This window comes from Pelodiscus sinensis, chromosome 3 (genome assembly GCF_052426305.1).
Source record: "Pelodiscus sinensis isolate ZL-2025 chromosome 3, ASM5242630v1, whole genome shotgun sequence".
NCBI classification, from domain to species: domain Eukaryota; kingdom Metazoa; phylum Chordata; order Testudines; family Trionychidae; genus Pelodiscus; species Pelodiscus sinensis.
This window is the reverse complement of record NC_143054.1, coordinates 128,652,583-128,671,757: the sequence shown is the minus strand read 5'-3', so window position 1 is coordinate 128,671,757 and position 19,175 is coordinate 128,652,583. Positions and strand designations below refer to the sequence as shown.

The window sequence follows — 19,175 nt, the reverse complement described above, 5'->3', positions numbered from 1 at the left end:
TCTCCATAAAACAATGGAAATGTCTTAATATTTAAAAGCAAAAAGAATGAAATGGCCAGTCCTTAACTAGACCTAGGATAGCTAACAACATACATCTCTCACAAGAAATGCATATACGTTGTCGTGTTTGAGCGCTAAAGTTGGGAAATCCTAAAACATACATCTGCCCCATCCCGCATCTGATGGTGAGAACAGCCCAAAAGATGACAGAATGTGTTTGGTTGTGCTGCAGGTGGGAACAGGATATGCAGAAATGCTCTAGAATTGAGTTTTATGAAGACACCATTCACTATACCATGAAAGTTTTCAGAGTCTGGGATATACATGTGGCCATTGCACTGGATTTGGCCTAGAGGAAATATTTAAATATTACATCATTGACACATTTCATCACGTAGAAAGGAGATAGTAAAGAACTGCTTATACAAATATATATTCTACAGAGTAAAATAATTTGCATAGTTAAAATATAGGACAATGCATTTTAATGGAAAATTTGCCCAGACAGTAGAAAAAGTGCAGCCAAGAGAGGTATGTCACTTTTTTCAGAACTAAATTCGGATCAGTTTCTTTAAAAAGTCATCTTTTAAAAGTATAAGACTTATTTTTAATACTGGTGTTAACCAAATAACAGTGCAAATGAAATTACTAAATTATAAACTGTTTTCAAATAACAATTTGTATCTGGGTAACTTGAACGCAGATTAGTTCCTCTCCATAAGGAGAAGGACTGCGTAGAGGATAGGAAGCTCCAAGAGTTTTTCCTTGCATTGTTTCCACCAAACTGCTCTGTTGTGCGGAAGGCAAGATTTGACAGGATCAGAAGAGGATCTGACAAAATCAGATTTTCCTGCTGACCTTCCTCCTGTAATCCCAGGCTTAACAACTGGGGTCAGCAACACAGTGGGGCTCTGTGCAAAAGTTTGTACAGAATCAGATGGCATTAACTTCTGAGCATTTCACTTCTGTTTTATTTTGTGTACAGGGAAGGCTAAGTATGTTCAGCACGCAGATTCCTTTCCAGTCCTGATCCCCTGTCTACTCTTGTATCCCTGGCTGTGTGGAGTCATCTATACAAATCTGGAGACAGGGAGACAAAGCAGCAGAGAGAACTGGCATCTGCTCCACCGTCTCAATGGGCAGGGCTAATGTATGTGTAGAGCCCTTTGTAGGCTGATTGAGAGGTGAACAATATCTAGGGCATAGAACAGGGGTCTTCAAATTTCATAGCACCAGGACCCCTTCTGAAAGCTCAAAGACTTCAGCTCCATGACATAACATGACATAACAGTGACATAACAGTGACACTCCACAACGTGGAACAAGTTTGTTTGTATGAGCCTGTCAAAGTCTGTACCTGTATGGACTCATTAAGACTAATGTTTCATTATCTTTTATGGCAATGGCAAACTGTGGGTCAGGATCCCAAAGCAGATTGTGATCCCATTTTGATAGGATCATCAGGGCTGGCTTAGATTTTCTGGTGCCCAAAGTTGAAGTTGAAGCCTGAGCCCACCACCCAGAGCTGAAGCCAGAGCTCAAAGGCTTCAGCCCTGGGTAGCATGGCTCAGGCTATAGGCTCTATTCAGAATCAGGAAGAAACTTTGTGGCCAATTTATCCTATACCTGCTGTCTGGATGGGTTTCTTGGACTTTCCTCTGAAGAATCTCATACTGGCTGCTGTTTTACGGCTAGTCTACAGTACTGTGCTACATCGGTATAACTGCACTGATGCAGCTGTGCTGCTGTAGCACATCTGGTGAAGATGCGCTGTGCTGATAGTAGAGCACTCTCCCATTGGCATAATTACTCCACCTCAACAAAAGGCAGAAGCTATGTTGATGGGAGAGCATGATCCACACATAGCCAAGTGTGTACACTGCTTTAAGTCAGTTTAATTTATGTTGCTCAGGGGAGTCTGGTTTTTTTTCCACATGCGTGTGTGACATTATACTACCACTTAAGTCGATGTAATTTGACAAGTCCAGAGACAATGTTGGGTGAGAAGAGCTGCTGGGCTGAGCCAGTATGGCTGTTCCTGTGTATTGCCTTAGGGTTAGTTTACACTTCACTGTTCCAGGACTCATTTTATATTGATGTTCTGCTGGACTGGAAGTGGGCAGATAAGAGTCTCATTGAAGTCCTTCAAAATAGCTCTTGATATAGTGCCAGAGGATCATAACTGAGGTGCAAGATATTCCATTCCTGCATCTTACTCTTCCTGGTCTATTTTGTCTCTGCAGCTTCTGTTAGCTTGGGGTGCCAGGGGCTGGATGTCTCCCTGTGGCCTGTTGCTTATTAGCCTAGAGCACTAACTATGGGAATACTGGACTAGCCCACACCAATGTTCTCTGCTTGTTGATACCTGCAGATTCAATTCTGACTTTCACTGGACTGAAATTTCCTGGGCTCTTACTCTAAGAGAAAGAGACTCTTGCTTGACCAACATCTGCTAGGTCCTTAGTTAATTTCTGCTTGTTATAGGAACATATGGTTAAGCATTTCTGACCAAAATATGATTCTTTTCTAAACCTGTAGTTTTGAACTCCTCTGATCTTGCAACTTCCAATTTTTAGCAGAACCACAAATTTTCCTAGAAATTGAGACTAGCAGATTGTGCCAATAAGGAGGAAATGCAATTAAGCAGATGTAAAACATGTACGCTAGCTCTTTTAAAAAGTTAAATAAATTATTTAAAAAACTTTTATGATTAATAAAATAGAGATCAAAATCTGATACTATTCATCTCTCTTCACACAGAGGAGAAAAATACTAAGAGACTCAATAAGTGAATTAAGATGATTGTTCTCCCTTAATAGTGAGGATGACATTGAAAACTTAGATCTATGTAAAATAAGGCAGTGAAATACTGGACAGCAAGATTGTGGATGCATGTCTTTGCATGCACAAAAGTCTGCATGTGGGTATCTTACTATCAGATGTGCACGTCTTATCAAGGCTTTTGTTTAAACCTTGGAATGCAAATTTTGTGGGCATGTTAATGAGGACTATTGGGACTATTGGACAGGGATGTATATAAAGAAGTTAATTACAAGAATATGAAAAAAATTAAGTCAGCAGCTCTGTTTCACATACAGGAGGTAACAGGATAACAGATTAAGTATTTTTCTCCTGACCGTTTCAATTTATTCTGAGGGTACTTTGAAAAGTAGCATAATTTTTTATTTAGTGTTGTTGAAGTGGTATTGCTCCCAGGATATTAGAGAGACAGGGTGGGTTACAAATCTAAAGAACGCTGTGTAAGCTCAAAAATGTGTGACACTCTCTCACCAACAGAAATTGGTCCAGTAAAAGATATTACCTCATGCATCTTCTCTCTCTAGTTTTTTATTTGTCAGAAGAGGTATGTTTGGAAGGCTTTGTGATGAATTAATGTAAAATTGTGTGAGAGGAATTTAAAATACTACGGTAAGGTGTGGTTTAGTGTGGTTGACTGTTAATCATATTGTTTGACTTTTGGAACAATTAAAAGAATATGCAATCAAATTTAATTTTGCGTAAAATAAATCATTTGAGGGGAAATAATGTCATCCTCCTTGAATAGTCGGTGTGAATACCAGTATAAATTTTGCATTATTAGCATAAGCACAAAAAGATCCCATTATACCAAGTGCATTTGTAGAGTGTCATATATAGAGACTCACCCATGTAGTCTGTGCATTGTATTTCTGTGTACATGTGTTGTGGGGGCATGCCTCTCCAGCACATCCTCTTGTGGCCCCAGCACATGCTCCTGGGTACTTTCAAACAAGTGCTCAGAACTGAATAGTTCAAACTCTGTTCGCAGAATCTCATTTATTCACAGTTTCAATATATACCCCTTTACATGATTTGATCTGTTCACTCATTCTACAAATGTAACTAATTTGTTAACCTCTCCAGTCCCTGTTGCTCCATATCCACCCGGCCTCCATGTAAAAGTCCCAATCAGTTTCTTTCCCTTTTCAGGAGGTCACAACCCTACTTCCAGACCTGGGTTGTACTTCAGACAATCCGTCTTCAGCTATCCTTAATACAGGAGTGTCTTAGCTCTCCTCCTTGGAGCTGAAGTGGACTTTAGGTCAGCTGTAGAGCTCAAGTAGTTTCTCTTCAAGCTGACCTTTTTCCCAGTTTAGTTCTTTTGCCTACAGATTGGGAGGGTTTAGCAGGCAGAACTGTTTCCCTGCTGCTGTCTTCTGTTTGTTAATCTCCGTATTCCATGCAGTGTCTGCAGGAATTGCCCTTCTATGAAGGAGGAAGCAGCATTTATATTCACCTCTCTTCCAAACTCATTCCTTATTGGCTGGGTGAGAGAGTAGTTCTGCCCTCTCCCTCTGCAAGGATCCTGGCACCAGGCGCTTAAAGCAACAGTGGAAAGAACCAATCACTGTTCTTTCCAGTGACCACTCTGTCTCTAGCTCCTTCCCTCTTACATATCTCTGTATCTCTCTATTGAACCATTAAAAGCTTATGGTCTGTGGTAGAGTAAGCTGACCACTAAGTGGAAGTGCCTTTAAGGAGCACAGCATACTCCTTGTGTATGTGTCAAAAGGGAGAGGAAATTCTTGAATAAACATGCATTCCAGAGTTTCCGTTAATGTAGTAAAGCATAGTACGCCTGGAAGGAGCTGGGTTGATTGTTTTTAAAACCTTAACTGTTTACGGTGGTGTGTGTGGACAGTTTTAGTGCAGTATTGACATATTACCCTTGCAAAGTGCTGTATCTTGAACAGGAAGTAGAAATGAAAAGTAGTTCATTCTTCATGCTTTATGTGGTCCTTAGCCACTGCTGAGATTATGAACTAGAGTGGCTGTTATAATTCCCACACTTGTTCTCTGGAATATAATTTTCACACGGGCCATTCATCACATGGTAGAAATTTACATGTGCTAGTGATACCACATATATTAGAACTGGTGACTTAGCAAGAAAAAGTTCCATATGCCTTTAGGAAACCCATCCATTGCCTATTTGAGAAATGATTTCAAAATGGTTTTAAAAATTGGGGCTTTCAGTTGGCCACATGATTGGGGACATTAACATGGGCCCCACTTACTCCTCTTCCCAACAGCAGGAGTTCTTCTCCCTTTAGAAGTAGCAGCTAAGGTGTATCTGCTCTGGTGAGTGGATGGACCATCTCTCCTGCATTCCTTCTCCAGCTGGAGTCCTGTATTCAAGTAGTGTTGGTGCTGGTGAATCTTGGAGTTAACATCTCATAGAGAGGCATGAGACAGTCCTACTCAGAAATACTAATTCAATGTGTCTGCATGCACAGATAGATATCACTATATCAGTTAGATTCACGGCTTGTTGTCCAGGTTTTTCTTTGCAACTATGAGGTCTACAAAGGTATTTGAAAAACATCATGAATTTCTCACTCACTCCTGATATTCAAGAAAGTAGAAGAGATTCTTCCCCAGCCAATATATGGACTTTTTGTCATGTGTTACAGTGATCTCTGCTTGTAACTAGGGATCAGAGGCAGCAAGGGGCAGGGGAGCAGGAGCCAGTGCTGGGGGAAGCTGGCTCAAAAGTTCCGTCTCCTCCTGCTGCTTTCTCAGTGCCGCCACCAGCAAAAGCGGCCACTCAGGCAGAAGGTGGAGCCCCAGCTGGCCGCCATTACTGAGGGTACGTTTAGACTACATGCCTCTGTCGCCAGAGGCATGTAGATTAGGGTACCGGACATAGTAAAATGAAGCGGCTATTTAAATAATCGCCGCTTCATTTAAATTTACATGGCTGCCGTGCTGAGCCAACAAACAGCTGATCAGCTGTTTGTCGGCTCAGCGCGATAGTCTGGACGCTCCCCTGCCGACATCAAAGGTATTTGTCGACCACCCAGGTATGCCTCCTGGGATGAGGTTTACCTGGGTGGTCGACAGATACCTTTGATGTCGGCAGGGGAGCGTCCAGACTATCGCGCTGAGCTGACAAACAGCTGATCAGCTGTTTGTTGGCTCAGCGCGGCAGCCATGTAAATTTAAATGAAGCAGCGATTATTTAAATAGCCACTTCATTTTACTATGTCCGGTACCCTAATCTACATGCCTCTGGCGACAGAGGCATGTAGTCTAGACGTACCTTGAGAAAGGAGGGAGGCACGTCCTCCTGCCGCCACTTCAGCCCTAGTGCCGCTGCCAGCAAAAGCATCTGTGTGGGCAGAGGAAGTGGCTGTTGGCAGCATGCATGCTCCCTCCTCCTTCACACCTCCTACTTCCCCAAGCAGGAAGTGGGAGGAAGGCATCTCCTCCTGCCGTGTCTCAGCCACCATGGCTGCTGGAGCTGAGCTGCTGTGAACAACCAGTTGTTGCTTCAGCAGTTGCCGCAGCCTGGGGGCAGTCGACAGCCTGGCAGTTGAACTGTTGGGCTAGAGGAAGCAACTGTAAGAATTGGCAAAGTTATTTCAGCTCCCTTGATTGGAGGAATATGCTTGCCACTTGTAAGGCTGGTTTGTAATAGGGATGTTAGATAATGTTTATTTTAGTAATTGAGTAGCCCCCCAAAATGTTATCAGTTACATTGTTACTAAAATACTGCCCAGGTGTGGGGCCAGAAGGCAGTGTACTCCTAGCCCCACTCCTGGGGAGCCCCCTGCCAACCCGCGCTGCTGCCTCTGTATCAAGATGGCAGGGGGAGCCAATTTAAAAGCGAGGGAAGTTGGTTTAAAAATCGGCTTCCTGTGCAGACCAGCTTCCGCCTGCCACCCTGTGCTGCTGCAGCAGCTCAGGGAAGCAGCAGCCCCTGTCCACAGAGAGCTACTCGAGCATCCTATGGAGCATCCTCTGTCCACGGCAAGCCCAGGCCTACCACAAACAGAGGCTGCTCTAGCATCCTGCCTGCCCTCCCACCTCCTCACCGGCTCCACATGCTGCCTCTATGGAAGACAGCAGCATGGGAGTATCAGTTCCCTCCTTCACCCCCTTCATGGGTTGCTGCCTCTGATAGGCAGCAGCCAAGGGTGGGAGGGCAGGCAACTCCGTGTGAGCCAACACACGTGGGAGCCCGCTTAAAAGCCAGCTTCCTGTGTGTACCTGCTCCCCTCACGCTCTACGCCGCAGTCTCTCAATCAGAGCAGCAGTGCGGGAGTGAGAGGGCAGACAGCTCTGTGGGATCTGGTACTTATGGACAGCCAACTTTTTAAGCTGGCTCCCCCAGAACCGGCTCCCACCTACCCCTGCACTGCTACCTTTGTGGGAGATAGCAGGGTGGAAGGCAGCTCCGTGGGAACTGGCACACCTAGGGAGCCAGATTGAAAGCTTACTCCCCACGGGCACCAGTTCCCAGCTCTCCCTGCCCATCCCCGCCTCTGATACAGAGGCAGCATGGGGGGGGGGGGTGTAGTCATTAGGATTAACCAATAAGCCCAGGTTTATCGGTTAATCATTTAAACGACTATACGCTAACATCTCTGGTTTGCAACCTAGGAGTCCTTTTGGTTTCCCAGAATTCAGTTCTAGCTAAATATAGGAGCAGCATCCAAGTACAGGATTGGTTATGATACAGACTTTGCTACAACAATCCCTGTCTTTGTCACATCAAATTAGATTATTGTAATGTAGTCTACATTTAGCTATACTTGCATACCACATGGAGGCTTCATGTGGCGTAGAATGCAACACCTCATATTTGACCATATGTTTTGCAGGGAATATATTACACCATTGATGTCTGTTGACTTCCATTTTATTTGTATTATGTAATTATAGATGTGTGTTTGCCTTATAAAGCACTAAATGATTTAGGGCCTGAGGGAAAGGCCAGATCTCTCTTTGTGCAGTACTTAATGTCAGTTGAGTTCAGTCTCCTGGTAAACTGAAAGAGACTATTGGCAGGGCATTCTCAGTGAGAGAGGCCTTTGTCTATGAAAACTCTTTCCCTCTTGGTCCAACAGAGCCTCAGTTTATTGAACGTCACAGCATCCCACAAGAGTTACCTGTTCTTCCAGCATTTTGAAAAAAGAGTTAGGAGCAACGAGATTAAGTGAGGTGAACTTTAGCTAGGAATTCTCTTCAGAAGAGGGATGTTTTTACATCAAGATAGCTAACACTAGAGTTTTACAATGAGTTAGCTAGCTCAACGAGGCAAGGCACACATGTTGTCTTCTCCTTAATTTAGCTGCCTCAAGGTAAACCGAGGTGGAGTTTATAATGTTATGATTGAGTAGCTACATCAATATTAAAACTGCCTCTATTTTAGCTATGTGAATGTAGTGTCGTCATCTCAAGCTAACCTCTCAATGTAAAAACACACCTGTGAATGAATGAGCCACCTAAATGATTTTTGAGGCACATGTGACCCCACTCTGTGCCCAGGTTATATACCAAATATTGGTAATCCATATTTGGATTCATATGTAGTCTGTTGCCTACTAGATGAATATTTCCTTAAAAGCACCGAGGGATACAATTTAGGCTGATACTTGAATCATATTAATTTTAATAATCGGTCTCATGACCATTAGAAGAGCATCCATCGCGGGCAATAAGGCTTCTTCCAGCACTTCACATGCCCTGGATCCACAGTACCAATGGTTAAAGAGAATCCCACGCATGAGAGTAAGAAGCACTCAGATCAGCATAAGAGCAGGTCCCAATCATGGGCCACTTTTAGGTGCAGCATTTCCTCCCTGAGCAGAGCCAGATCACTCACAGACACTACTGCATCAGCACCCAAGCTTCCCACGGTGGAGGATGGTAAAGCTAAGAACTAACATGATCCCTTGATACCAGTGATCATCCCAGTACTTGCTCACCCAAAGCAATCCCTAGTATATGTACTGCTAATCCCACTACCACCTTCATGCCATCCAGACCAGTCTCATGGATAACAGGTCCTTTCGGTTCCCCTTGTGTGGTGGAGGAATTGGTTCTCCACTCCTGTCCTGAATCCCACTCACCCGCAAGGTGCCTACTTCTGCAGCTCTGCTCCTGCTTGACAAGTGCCTCCTAGCACTGCACGGTGGCCAACCCATTCCACTGGTTCCACTGCTGCCAGAGCAATCTCCAGAGTCCAAAGACTTCTGAGCTGGAAACATCCTTCTCCTCAATGTCTCGGTGCAGCTTAGACACTGATATATGACTCAGCAACAAGAGTCTGGCACTGGTAAGCTTGGGGCCCTCTGCAACCCCAAGATGCATCCTCTTGGCTCCACTGTGCTCCCTTGAACCCCTACCACCAGCGCTATCCACCCTCCCATCCCTCCTACCACTTTGTCCAAGCTCCTCCACCAGCACCATCAGGCTCCAAAGAAAAGGCAGATGGAGAATCAGTCCCCCCAATCCCTATGGTTGATTCCTCCCTTCCTCTCTTCCCCAGATGATTAAAGGCAATATTAGGACTTATGGCATTGGACATGAGCGTACTGCTGGAGGAGGTTCAGAACCAGCAACCCCAGCTCCTGACCATCTGGGCCTCAGAGACATTTTCGGGTAGCTCTCCCTATCAAAGATACCATCCTCCAACCAGCACAGGCAGTGTGGTACACCCCTGCCTCATACATCCTCACAGCAAAGTAGACAGAGTTGAGGTATTGTATCCCAGCTAAAGCGGAGGACTTCCTGTTTTCCCACCCACCTCCCAGCTCTCCTGTTGTGTATGCAGCAGAAGAATAGGCTCACCAGTCCACAAAAAAGTTGACCCCCCCCCCCCCCCCCCAAGACCGGGCAGCAAAGCAATTGAACCTACTGGGGAGAGGTTTATTCCTCAACAGCACTGCCATTTAGCAAACAAGTTTTGCTAGCCAAACACAGTTTCAGTAATTGTGCATGGCTAGTGGAGTTCCAGGACAGGCTGCCACTAATCCAGCAACAGCAGTTTCAGGCGCTGATGGACAAAGTGTTCCTGGTCATCAATATGGACCTCCAAGTGGTGGTTGATTTAGCCAACCTGTCCTTTTGCTCCCTTGTGACTGGAGTCATCAGGCACTGGAACTTGTGGGTTCACTCATCTGGCTTTCCTTGAGAGGTCCAAACTACTATCAAGGACCTCACCTTTGATTAATACTATTTCTTTAATGTGAAGATGGACAAATCCTGTCACTTTTGATGGACTCCAAACCACATTTCGATCACTAATGAGCTACACCCCAGCTCCACAACTCAGACAGCAGTAGTTCCAGTATATACACCATATCGGACCTACTACCAGCGTCAATAGAAACCCACAGCCTTTTCTATTGTTACTTCCTAAACTCATCTGAATCTAAAGTCCCAGGCTGCGTCTACACTGGCATGATTTTGCGCAAAAGCAATTGCTTTTGCGCAAAATCTTGCCACCTGTCTACACTGGCCGCGAGTATTTGCGCAAGAACACTGACTTTGTAATGTACAAAATCAGTGTTTCTTGTGCAAATACTCCGACGCTTCTGCTCAGGGATAAATCCTCTTGTGCAATTATTCTTGTGCAAGAAGGCCAGTGTAGACAAGCAATGTTAATTTCTTGCACAAGAAAGCCCAATGGCTAAAATGGCCATTGGAGCTTTCTTGCACAAGAGAGCGTCTACACTGGCACAGATGCTTTTGCACAAAAGCAAATCTTTTGCGCAAAGGCACATGCCAGTGTAGACGCTCTCTTGCGCAAATACTTTTAATGGAAAAACTTTTCCGTTAAAAGTATTTGCGCAAAATCATGCCAGTGTAGACGCAGCCCCAGTTTTGATGTTTTGACTAAGAACCTTATTCTTTGCCACCTCTGGTATCCCATGTTATCTTTGGGGAGCTATCTTCCTCATTCACCAATAATTGGAGCAAGAGCACTGTAGACCAACTGGAGATCATCCACCACAAATACTCCATAGAGTTTCTTTTTCCCCCCACATCAGCTCCGTTGCTTCTAGACACCCCTAGGAGACTCTTCTCATAAATGAACACTCCAACAAAAAACAGATCCTCTTCTTGCAAAGGCAGCATAGAGTGTGTGGCACCTCCCTACATCCTGAAGAAGAGTGCAGAGCTCAGCCCTGTTCTTGACTTTGGCTATTACATACCTTTATCAGAAAATCCAGATTCTACATGGTGACCCTCTTGACATGAAAGATACAGCCCTTAACATAAGATGCCTTCTTTCATGTTGACATTTACCCAACCCCATGGAAATTTCTGATTGGATACTACCACTAGCAATTCTGAGTCCTTCCTTTTGTCATAGTAATGGTTCTGTGAGTTTTCATGAAGGTCCTCACTATCATGGCAGCACAAATGCAGTGCCTCAGCTACTTGGTGTATTCATACCTGGATGATTGTCTCCTTGTTGCACCATCTCTACAAAGAATTCATCTTTGCCATTCTGCTCCTTCATCCTCCTGACCTTGAGATATCTGCATCAATGAGGAAAAGTCAGTGCTCATATCTACACAGTCAAGTTTATTGGGGCATGACTCAAGTTCATTGCATCATGGACCTTCCTTGTGGTGTATTGCTTCAGAATGCTGATGGCAGTAGTTGCAGACCTATGCCACAAGCCATGCATCGTGATCAACCGTTGTCTCTCCCTTTTTGGACATATAACAGTTTGTACTTTTGTGACCCTTCCACACATCTACGCATATGGTGCCTCCACTGTGGGTCCTTTCCATTTACCAACCGCATACGGCCCATTTGGAGGCCAGAATTGTTGTCCCCCAGACAGTTCTGGCTTCCCACATCTGGTGGACCAACCTTGTCAAGATCATGGTCATTTTCCCCTTCACCCATCGCACCACACAGTCAAGGGCATTTGGATGCCACATGGAGGTCAGAATGCATATAAATATGCTAGAACTGAGGGCAGTCCATCTTGCATGCCAGTGTTTCTTCTTTTCATTCAGTCCTGGCATGTTCAACTACTTTCCAATAATGTTGTAGTGGTGGTAAACATCAACAAGCACGGCAGTGTCAAGTCTGCCTCCCTCTGTTCTTAGCCCATCCACATTTGAAAATGGTGCATCAAGTATCATGTGATACTCCAAGCCATGTACCTCTGTATTGATGCATCAGGAAAGTTCTCCTCAATATCTTTCCAGCAGTATTCTCGCCTACATATCCATGGAACCTTAACCTCTTTCCCTCCACCCTCATCAAGACACCCTTCAAGCCAATGACAACATATTCTTCTCCCATCTCTCCATTAAAGTAATATCCTTAGTGGCCATTACCTCATCTAAATGGATCAGCAAATTAGCGGCCATGCTGGCTCACCTCTTCCCCCCGCACTGTATTCCACCATGTTAAAGTTTCTTTATTGTTCCACCCTAAGTTCCTCCCAAAGGTAGTGTCAGCATTCCACCTAAATCAGTGCATTTACCTCTTGTCTTCTGTCCCAAATCACATGCCTCCCATATAGGCTGCATACTATGCTCCCTTGATATGTGCTGTGGACTAGCATTCTACCTTCAGAAGTTCTGTGCTTTTTGTGCATCAATGAAACCGTTTGCGGTCATTGCCGATGAGTCCAAAGGCTAAGCCCTCTCCTCCCAGCGAATCTACAAATAGATCTACAGGTACATCCATGAATGCTACACACTATCTATGCTCTATGCAAGTGCAAGCCGTCACATTGGTCTGTCTAGCACCATGGTGTCCAACATGCTAGCCGCTTGCCAGCCACATGCTTGCCAGCCACATGTGGCTATTTGCTTCAGAACTGGTTGGATACCACGGGTCTAGCAGATGTCTCTTGGCAGGATATCTGTGCTGCAGCAAGATGGTGTTCATATACTTGTTCATATCTCATTACAGCATCACCCAAAGAGTGACTGCAGACATTGCTGTGAGTTGTGCAGTACTACGGATTGCACTTCTCCAATCCTCGCACTGATCTCCACACTGATTACTATTCACCCACTTTTGCTATAACTCTAGGAACCATCACTCAATGAAGTAGAGGAGACTGCTTATCTGTAACTGGAGGTTCTTCAAGTTGTGTGGTTCCTGTTTGTATCCCAATACCTGCTCTCCATTGTCTTTGCTGCATGCTGGACTACTCAACAAAAGAGGGTCGATGAAGAAGCATTGACCTTCATGGCCTATTATACTCTCAGCTGCAGTCATGAGGGATGCACATGCAGATCAATGGACACTGCTAAGAGAACCTTCTGCCTCCAGTGCATGGTGTGCATGTTCATCCCACATTTGGAATGCAAATGGGGCCCATACATCTGAAAGAACCTCCAGTTACAGGTAAATAACCTTTCCTTTTGGCGGCATTCTGCTAGTGAGTATGTGGACAGATTTCTGCAAGAGAGGTGGTGGATTTAGACACTTGTCAGGGAGAAGGTTCATGAGGGGTGAAGAGGGGCTTTTTTTATCTATGGAATAAACTAAAGGATGGAAAGTCACTATTCTATACTGTATATACCTTTTGAAATAAATAAAAGCATTGGAGAGGGACTGTTTAAGGATTTTGAGACTGCAGTAAGATCCAGTGCCAAAACCTTTGGCAGCATTTTAGCTGTTCAGACATAAGAGTTGGGAGTACTGTAATTGGTGTAGTGAAAAAAGCCAAGAGATGTCAACAAAAGTTGAATTCCTTGGAGGATTTTCATTCCCAGTTCTGTGAGATGTGGCAGAGCATCCTAACGCTCTCTTTTGTCTTCAGAATTGGTTACAAGTAGTACTATATGCCAAAGCTAATGTGATCCTCCTTTGTCTTTTCTTCCTCCCTTGTTTTGATATTTTCATTTTCTTAACTTTTAATCACCTGACAATCTTCCCATATTATTGCTTTTGTAATTAAGCCTACAGTAAACATGATTCCATTTGAGTCCCACATAAAGAACTCTGTATTAATGTGTAGTAATACATGTTATTTTCCTGGGTCAAGCAAAACAAAAGGTTAAAAGCTATGCTCTGTACCAAAGCAATTTTATGAAATAGAGCAAGTTCAGGGACAAAAATCTAAATATTAATATTTTTAAAACCAACTAAAATGATGTGGTGTTGTTGTAGTAGTAGTAGTAAGTCAACAATTTAGCATTTATATGCAAACAGCCTATTTGAATACCTAATATCCAGTCTTCTGATGTTTCATTATATTTATAGAACTACAGAGATCCGAAAAATCATTTTTGCATAATTTTTATTATTATAGTAGCAGCTGAAAGCCCCAACTAATATTATTAAGAGCCATTGTGCTAGGTACTGTATGAGCACATAAGAGACAATCGATGCCTCTAAGAGTTTGCACGCTGTATGAACATGACAGGAAATGTTATGTGGATTTTTACAGATGGGAACTGAGGTACAGAAAAGATTAAATGTTTTACCAAGAATTTCAGTCCCACCCATCTCCTCAGCAAAGCCCCACAGCCACAGCTACTCCAGTGTGCAGGGCGCTTGGTTCTGTGCCTCAAGAGGGACTGGCCATTCTGTCCTAGCAGCTGGAGCCATTCCCTGCCTGTGTTCGGAGAGAGGAGCGCTTTGCCAGTGGGATTTATTTTACTTTGTTATTTATGTCTTGCTGAGGGGATCGCTGAATGCCGGCTGCCAGCCCTAGGATATCTGTAGGAGTAATACTCAGCCAGGTTGGAAGATAGGTCTTGTTCCTGCCTCTGTACACTTTAGTAATGAAGTTGCTGGATAGGAAATTCTCCGATGGATGCTTATTTATATTATGCAGAATACTGGCAGTCCCTGGGTTACGTACAAGATAGGGACTATAGGTTTGTTCTTAAGTTGAATTTGTACGTAACTCGGAACTGGCTCCAGATTCAGCTGCTGCTGCTGAAACTGACCAGGGGCTGACTACAGGAAGCCCGAGGCAGAGTTGCTCTGCCCCCAGCTTCCTGGAATCAGCCACTGATCAGTTTCAACAGCGGCTGAATCTGGAGCCTGGGACAGAACAGCTGGGGCGCTGCCGGGTAGGTCCCCCCAGGACCAACCCAGCAGCACCCCAGCTGCTCTACCCCAGGCATCCACAACAAAAGCCTGGTCTCCTGGGGAGGGGGGGTGCACTAGCTACTCCCCCTCCCCCCCAGCAGACCAGGGAGACCCGGAGCAAAGCCGCAGAGGCGGGGACTCCGCCGCCTCCGCGGCTTTGCTCCGGGTGTCCCTGGTCTGCTGGGAGGGGAGGGGAGGGGACCCCTCCCAGCAGACCAGGGACACCCCGAGCAAAGCCGCAGAGGTGGCGGGGTCCCGCGCCTCCAAGGCTTTGCTCGGGGTGTCCCTGGTCTGCTGGGGACCCCCCCAGCAGACCAGGGACACCCGGAGCAGCTTTTCTCGCCCGGAGGACGCGGTGGCGGGACCACTGCGCGTCTGGGTGGTCCCGCCACCCGCGAGTTCCGGGGCGAGAAAAGCCCCGTTCGTAAGTGCGGATCCGACATAAGTCGGATCCGCGTAACTCGGGGACTGCCTGTAAAACAATATGGTAACAGCATTGGCTCTGGCATGGGGGGGCTGAGGAGTGTAGATATCAGGAAAGCAGAAGGGAAAGGGGCAGGGGGAGAACTAAGGAGAAGGTGGGGGTGAGGAGAGGAAGGGGCTTGTGCTGAAGGGAGGGGGAGCAGAGCAGGAGAAGAAAGGGGAAGGCACCAAGGGGCAGGGTGGAGAAGAAATGCCTGGGGCCCAAGAGGAGACAGTGAGGGAAAAGAGCAGGAGGAGCGATGTGGGGGAAGCGGATGTCTGAGGAGAGGGGAGGGACAATGGGGGCAAGAGGGTGGAAGAGGAGAGGGGAGGAGTGGATGCTGGGAGAAGAGGGGTTGAAAGGAGGGGTGCAGAAGGGCAGGGGAGTGGAATGGAGGGAAGGAATGGGCGGCAGAGGAGAGTGGCAGAGCAAATGGGATAGAGGGAGGTGTTAGGAGAGGGAATGGGAGGGAGCAGCTACAGATAATCAGTGGGGCTAGAGTAAGGGGGGGCACAAGGGGGAAGGGAAGGGCAGGTGCAGGTGTCAGAGAGGCTGGGGAGGGGGGCAGGTCCCAGGAGGGCTGAGGGGAGTGAGAAGGGCAGGAGCCTGGACAGTAAGCAGGGTGCGGGTTGGGGGGCAGCAGGCACCAGGGGAGCAGATGGGGAGGGGGGATGGGAGACATGGCAGCAGAGGGGGAAACGGAGAGGTTTATAACTTGGGTGCCACTGTGGCACCCATCCAAACAAATGCACATGACCTCAATCTTTGTGCACAAGACAAAACTCACTCTGCTCATGGATGGAAAATCTTAGAAGAAACACTGATAGGGACATGGGATGTAAAAGTGTAATCAGTTAACCAATAAGAAAAAGCTTATAGGTTAATGCTAAAGACTACACGCATTTCTCCCCTCTCTCCCACCCCCCCTTTGCCAATACATTTTTTAGCAGGCTGGCCAGCAGCCTGGCTCGCGACGGGTCTGGGACCTACCCCCACTGCAGCTCTGCATTTAAAGTGTATTAGGATCTAGGCAGGCAGGCAGTCCAGCTCATTTCTGGCTTGTGCTGGGTCTGGGAGCTCAGACCACCCCCTAGTCAGGGCTGCTGCCACTCCGCGCCACTGCCTCTTTATCACAGCAGCAGAGGGCGACAGGCAACAGTCCACAAGAGGAGCTGGTTTTTAAATTGGCTTCTCTCATGGACCAGCTCCAGCTTGGCACCCTATAGTGCTTTCTCTGATACAGAGGCAGCAGTGTGGAGTGGTAGGGGTCTTCTAGGGATTGAAGCTGGAGCACACGGCTGCTGGCCCCGCCTCCAGAGACTATAGAGTAGTCGAGTAACCGATAATTCAGAATGCATGAGGTTACTCAACTATTCAATTGACTGTTATTTACCATCCCTAATAGAAACCCAATTTTAGTTGATTTTTAAAATCTTAATATTTAGATTTTTGTCTCTAAATTAAACCCAGATCTCATTGAGTCTTAGTTGTGAGCCTTAACTAAAAAGCCCATTCTTTCAAGACAAATATTTCCCATTTCAGAAGGGCTATTCTGACTTTTTCCAAGAGAGGATAGACTAACTTGACTGAGAAGACTCAGCACACCAGAAATCTGCAGATCCGTTCATTAACACTTGGTTACATTAGTCTTATATTTGTTTATAATTATTATTTAGATATGCTGCCATGTTGTTGATACTCTTGTATGTATGATGGAGATTTGGTTTAAACCCCATACTGGGGTTGTGCAAAAACCGTAATCAAATATAGTTTTATGAAGGTGTTAGAAAGAATTTTTATTATAAGGTAGGGGTTCTCAAACTTGTGATACTGCAACCCCTCCTCTCAGTTGCTCGTGACCCCCCTCTCCATTGCTGCAACTAGCCTCTCAGTTGTTTCACCCCCCTCTAAATTGTTTGCGATCTCCCTCTAAGTTGCTCGCGACCCTCCAGGGGGTCAGGACCCACAGTTTGAGAAATGCTGCTATAAGGACTGGTAACACTCTGTCAGACCCAGTGACCCCAAAGATTATAAGGTATAGCACTGTCCAGCATAACAGTATATAATACATACTATGTCATGCATTATTAATTATTTGTTAATATACCTGCAGAATGGATATGTTTGCATTTGGCCTATGTGCCTCTGTATTGAATGAGAAATGCTACAGTAGAGTATTTTATGGTACCTGTAATTTTATGTTGTTATAAAATATTTAAAATCTTTTAAACTCCTTCACTATATTGTTTGAGTTTTGTAATATTCATGTATGTGTATGTAACAGACATGTATTTACCAAATATTTTAGAATTTTAAATGCTTCCTCTTGGCTTTCATTTTCTGCTTCTAAGGGGGATTGAAGCTTCCACTCTGTGGGGCCTGAGGGGTTCCTTATCTGGTTCCTGCTGTTTACATAAGGGGGCTGCTTACAATCCCTTCTCACCAGCTCCTTGGTATTATTTGTGTTGTTGGAACACAGTTATGTAATGCTCCATCTATGGGAGTGCTGTTCAACATAAATGCATCTCTCCAGCTGTGCAAGGAAGGGACCTTTCATATTGCTTCAGCTTTCTCATGACTATTGCTTGGTTTGTTTTCATTTGTTTTTATTTTTAAGATTGTGATTGCTGCCCAAGTTTCTTGTTTGTTTCCTTTATTATTAGAATTTGAATGAACAGCAGTGCAAGAAATCTGACATTCACATGCATGCATATATAGCCAAATGACATTTCTACAGTGCTCACTGGACTGCCACAGCCACAAATTTCTCTGAAAACTTCTGCTTCACAGCATTCAGTTCTTTTCTCTTCATCGTCATGACTGGGTTTGAGTTCTTGAAACAAGAGTTTACGGCCTTCATAAAACAGATTCCCCTGTTTCCTCGCAACTTCTGGAACATGCTTTTCCTCTCATAGAGTTCATTCAGGGATATAATCTGTCAGTTCTACTACTCCCAAAATATAAATATTCTTAGCTTTTGTTTGGTTTTCTAGATCTCCAACCTACGATCTAAGCAGGCCACTCCTACATTCTTTTTAACTGCAACCATCTCTGCTGGCATTTCCCTCTACCTGTTAGAGTCTGCTCTCCACATTACCTATTTGACCATTCAAGTTGCTCAGCTTTACGATGAGGGTTTCAAATATCCCTTCCAGAGAAGTCCTGTTAGACGGTTATAGAGTCTATTTTTGTATGTGAAAAATCCATTGATGCGCCAAGAAAGCTACCAGATCTGGTGGGTGATAACAGGAGACTCCAAACGAGTCCAGGCCTTTGGGTTGCTTCACGGTCGGCTGCACCATAATTGGACAGACTTTGGAAGAGTCCTTGCTTCTCCTTTTCAAGCATACATTTCCTCTTTCAGAAATCATTAAGGATTCTGCCATCAGGTTTTGAAAAATCTCTCCAATTAAGTTTAGTTCATTAACATTGCCAGAAAATCTCCATGGCATTGAGAACTTTCGGGCATATCTTGCTTCTGCAGCAGTTTGGCTTCACCCTCAACCTGTCTATTACTTTGGTTGCCATAACTTTCTTCCTTCAAGTCCTTAAAATGACAGTAACCATGAGCTGTAGTTTGCTAGGATTTGTAAATTATAGCAACACTGGAGTGCTTTGAGAGCACTTAAAATACTGAAAGCTGAATACCAGCTAGATCTAGGTCATGATTATCAAGGAATTTTCCAGTCTATTGGCCAAATCCTGAGCTCGGTGAATTTAGTGAGAGTGTTTCTGTTTATTTTTCAGTCAAGTATTTGACTGTATCGAAAAATTGGAGAGGAAAAGAGCTTGTATAGTAACTGCTTATTTATATTTCAGTTTAATAACTTTGGTGGTTTTAATTGCATAAGCAAAATAG

At 44.9% G+C, this 19,175-nt stretch overlaps 1 protein-coding gene across 4 annotated transcripts in view; it reads left to right on the top strand.

The window, feature by feature from the left end:
• ARID4B (AT-rich interaction domain 4B) overlaps positions 1–19,175 on the top strand; it is a 150,913-nt gene that overhangs the window by 90,132 nt on the left and 41,606 nt on the right. The gene's annotated exons all lie outside the window — the stretch shown is intronic.